Source organism: Rutidosis leptorrhynchoides, chromosome 4 (genome assembly GCF_046630445.1).
Source record: "Rutidosis leptorrhynchoides isolate AG116_Rl617_1_P2 chromosome 4, CSIRO_AGI_Rlap_v1, whole genome shotgun sequence".
NCBI lineage: Eukaryota > Viridiplantae > Streptophyta > Magnoliopsida > Asterales > Asteraceae > Rutidosis > Rutidosis leptorrhynchoides.
This window is the reverse complement of record NC_092336.1, coordinates 605,376,204-605,381,644: the sequence shown is the minus strand read 5'-3', so window position 1 is coordinate 605,381,644 and position 5,441 is coordinate 605,376,204.

Here is a 5,441-nt window from a genome sequence, read left to right as displayed (position 1 = left end):
TGATTAACATTGTTTTGAATTCTTCCCACGGAGTATCATATGCTACATCTCCTCCTACAGCCTTCACATAATTTTTCCACCACGTGAGTGCACTATCTTGTAAAGTGCACGATGCATACTTGGTCATGTCCTTTTCAACACAACCACTGATTTTAAACACAGTCTCCATCTTTTCTATCCACCGGGTTAAACCGATCGGTCCTTCTGTTCCACTGAATGATGAGGGCTTGCAAGCTTGAAAAGTTTTGTAAGTGCACCCCACACGAGGATTTGGGTTAACTGCAGCACCTCTTGCAGCCTCGACCCATAACATTCTGTCGTTCACTCGCTGATTGATGAGTTCCTGGATTTCTTGTTCCGTCATTCGGTTCAATCGCGCCATATTCTTCTATAAGAATGAAAAGAAAATAATTATTCACATGGAATATTATAGATGTAGTGTATATTTACAGTACATTATAGCTTATTAATAATATGAACCAGGTATTATTATAAAAGCCTTTTCTTCTTATTAGCGTTTTATAATTATATCTAGGGTAGTACCTACCCGTTAATGTCCATACTTAATAGCTTAGTACAGAATCAATTACTACCATCTAAATAATACTTAACCATGGAAAATTATTGCATTTCACACTTCACTATTTTACATATGCTTATCTTACATCGAACATTAAGCAAACCACACTAATAATATTATACAAAACATTATATGATCCCATGGTTTAATACGGCAGCGCATCGTTTGGTCTATTTTCTAGGACGTTTAGGTTCAAAGAATCGCTTAACGCTTATCCTGGCTGTCTGCCTATATTTTGGCTGTGGGACTGAAGAACTGGATGCCGGGATAGAACGAATAGGAATAGCGGGAATAGGGGTGGTAGTGTCTAGTGGAGTTGGTGCCACATCATCCTTACTAAACTCGGGATTTGAATTTTCTAATTCATTAGCCTTTCGTTTCTTTCCTAGTTCGAACTCGTCTTTTGTAATTTCCTGTATTTCTTCCTCGGGTTCACTTTCCTCCTCGGGTTCACTTTCCTCCTCGGGTTCACTTTCCGGGTTCTCTATAGTCGGTTCATCCGGAATTTGTGAGTCTTCCCCAAAGATATCATTTTCGTCATCGGATAAGTTAATGACTGGAACACCATCTGAAGATTCTGGTTCGGAGTCGCTGAATGTGATAACAAGTTTTGAGCCCGACATCTATCATACAACAACTAACCCATTAGTACTACATAATATTTACATATAAATTTTAACCAACAATGATAAGCAATGGTTTTTAAATCAGACCCGATCAAAGTCCAGACTTACTAATGTATCCTAACGACTTATCGGTTAGACACACTAATGCAAACCTGGTTCGCTAAGACCACCGCTCTGATACCACATGTCATAACCCGTCCTTAACCATAAGAACGTGTTAAATAACGTATGATTTCATTGCGAGGTATTGACCTCTATATGCGACATTTTTAAAAGAAAAACTGCATATATTATACATTACAAACCATGATTCTTATTTTTGTTACAAGCTTTGGACAACATAAAAATGATTATCGTTTAGCGATAATCTTCGACTTACAAACTTTACATATAATGATAACAACACGGTTTCTAGCATATTTTACAACACAGATCCTCGGGTATGCAGTTTTATTTTTGACACAAATATGCGTACGCAAGATCCTGCTCAAATTCAACATTATGCAGCGGAAGCTTTAGTAATCTCCTGAGAATAGACATGTTTTAAAAGGTCAACATAAAGTTGGTGAGATATAGGTTTAGTGCCGGCAGCAATATATATATATAGACCACAAGATTTCGTATATAAACAGTTTAATAAAAATATTCTAAGTGGTTGAGCACTTGGTAACCATACTTAACATTTAATCACGTCGCATATTCCCTTTAATATGAAATCTTACTACACCGTACCAAGTGTAGTCACAAAACGAAGTACTGTGCAACCGTTGAATACTGGTCGTCCAGTCCGGTTGGGGTTGTCAGGCCCGATAGATCTATCAACAGGATTCGCGTTTACAATACCGCTGTAAATAAAAGTTACCAAGCTACAGGGAAGTATGCCAGTGGTACAACTCAACGTAGAATATATTTTTCAGTTACTTGTGTCCATAACGTAAAACATAAAATACATGTATTCTCATCCCGAAATATTTAGAGTTTAAAAGTGGGACTATATACTCACTTTCGTCTTGAAGATATATATATAATTTGACTTGGTCTCCGGTTGATATCACGAACCTATCCATATATAATATATCAATACCTTTTCTTTTTAAACAAACGTCACATATATATACTTGTTATACTTTTAATACTTTGAATAATTCCTTAGTCCGTAGTTAGCAGTTCGTTGTTAGTAATTCAATTTTAATGGTTCATTTGTAGATGTTTAATATACCCGCAATGAAATAAATAAAACCCCCCAACAAATAAATAAAACCCCATCGTATATGTATTGGTCGAGATTAATCTTGACCCATGGTACCGGTGTTGTCAAATGACGTGTTGCGTACATAAAGTACCGGTGTTGTCAAATGACGTGTTGCGTACAATCATGGGATCTTATGATTAATCTTCTCGTGTTGTTTACGGGTGATCCTGAACCATATAAAATTGAATTATAAGTACATATATATAAAATATCATGTTAACTTAAAAAGATGTGATTTATTTAATTTTTTCCCAATTATTTTCGTGGCTAAACTAGTCTTGGATATCCGATTTTGTTTCGGTCATAGTTTCTTCGTTACAACTCCGTTTTCGTTGATTCAACTTGCCATCTCCTTGGATCGAGTCCCTCTTTAAGACTATGAACTGTAAATACCTTAGTTTGTATTCAAAATCACACGGCATAGGTCAAACTTTAGTGAAACTTATGAAGTTAATCATTTTCCATCATGTAAACAACCTCAAATGATTATTTTTCTAAAAATACTTATACTTTGAGTTAAATCATGAAATTTTTATGTGTTATCATATTCATAGTAAAAATCATTTTTCCAGAAAATAAACCTCCAATTCAAAGTTTAAGATGGTTTTTAATTATCCAACCCAAAACAGCCCCCGGTTGCACTCCGACGTCGTAAATTCAGTTTTTAAGGTGTTCTTTGAAAAACCAAGTTATACCTCGTTAAGTTAGCATATAATTAAGATATGTTACAGGTCTTGAAGTATTTTAAAAGTTAAGTTAAAAGGATCTATTTAGTTTGCGAACAAGTTTGAAATCATTCAAACTATGTTCTAGTTTATAAACTCTTATATATATATATAGCTTTAAATATATGAATTGAAAAAGAGTTGAAGTAGAGTTTTTACCTCAAGTTTAAAATGTAAAGTTGCTGGAAAGAAGTAGTAAAATAAAAGTTGAGAGAGTTCTTGCAAGTGTGTGTGAAAATTGGAAGTAAAATTTGAAAAATGAATGTGTAAAAATGAGTTAGAAATGGTGCTTATTTATAGGCTTGAAAATTTGGTTTTTAGTGAAAATATCTAAGATAAGTTAAAATTTATTATGTCATGAATGACATATTATTCCAATAATTGAAGATTTCTATTGGTATATACCAATAGTAAATACTTCTAGAAGCTGTGTATAGTACCCAAGATATACGTATAGGATTATTGAGGAAACGGAACGAGAATTCAAATATAACTATCTTTTGTAAATATACTTATATTGTTTTATGTATAAAAGCCCTTTAAAAATGATTAAATACATTACTTATACGATATATGTATAAACATTATAAATCATCAGTATTTATGTCAAATAACGTTACGTAGGTTATTGTTTTGAAAACTTAAGTTAGTAGTTTCAAAATATACTTATGACTTTTTGTTATTAATACAAAATGAGATATTAAAACATCCTTAGATCATGTTAAATATGTATGTATAATTATCATATATTGTATAGTTCGTGATATCATCGGTCAAACTAGACGGTCAAACGTTGTGTAAAACTCTTTTCAAAAATATAAGTCTCAACAATTTGGATTGCTTATCATGTTGGTAAGGTTTAATTTATGTAAATATTAATCTCATAAGTATAGAACGATCGGAAAAGTGCGGGTCGTTACAATGCTCGTGAGGTCAATTGGGTATTTATCGTCTCCGTTGCGTTTACGTACCTTTCCTGCAATATTGAATCTCAATATTGGTACGTGAGTACTCATAATTTAACTTTTACATATTAACAGTGTATCCCTGACTAGTGCTCGAGTATATAGGATTATACATGCTTGTACTTTTGATATTGCCATTAGATAGGTTATGTTGAATCCTGAATTAGTTACATATGCAGTTGAGGTAAGGTATAAGATATGCATGTCGTTGGAAAGCTAGCGAAAAATAGTTGAATTTTGGTTTAAGAATCGCTTGAATCCAAGTAACGGTTAGAAAGTTATGAAATAAACAAATTGCATAATTAATTTCGTAATTAAAATTGCTGATGATAATTAGTGAACTAATTTTTTAGGTTATAAAAAGTGGTTATTTGTATCCTACTCGTAGAGTAGATGAATTTTCATATAAAGCACGTCTCGTTTCGTTGAACGGTTGTCAAGTTATGGACAAAAGAAGTTTTGCAAATTTTGATGAAATGTCGAAACGGGAACTGAAATTCTCGCTGATCTGCTTTGTTTCAGATTTAAAAAAAATACCACTGAATTCTTTGAGGTAAGGTCTAACAAACGACTCTGGCCGTTTTTCAATTCGAGTCTCGACGATTTTTCTAAAAATCGTCAAAGTTGACTGTTTGGTTACATTTTAAAATTCTGAAGAGCTGAAACTTTTTTATTTAAGAATGTCAGTTTTGTATCAGTTGTCATTGTCGGCCTGATGTGTGTTCACTTTTGCCAAAAATTATGTTATATTTTTGTGGTAACGAGAATTTGCAGGCTTTGACCGTTTGTCAATCCGAGTTTCGAGGAATTTTTCCAAAAATCTCCAAAGTAGGCTACTCGGTCACTTTTGTAAATTTATTAAAGCTGAAAAATTAACTTTGAAACGCCGAAACTGCGTTGGCAACTACGAGTTGTCTAGGTTTAGTTTACTTCTGTAACATTTATGCTTAATCTTTTTGGTAATGTGTAACTTTTATCTTTGGCCGTGTATCAATCGGAGCTCCGATAATTTTTCTAAAACTCACTGAAGTGGCCCGTTTAGTCATGTTTGACCGAAAATCATTTTTGTATAAGTTATTGTATATTTGCATGCGACCTCATTTTTACTTTAACCTTTGACTTTTGACTTTAACCTTTGACTTTTGACTTTGAACTTTGACTTTTCCCGTTAACTTTTCAGTTAATTTTTTTTGTGTTGACTTTCTCTAAAAACTAAAATACTATTTTATGATTATGAAACCATTTGTGTTACGTTGTTTCACATGTCACCTTTTACTAGAATCTTAATTGAGC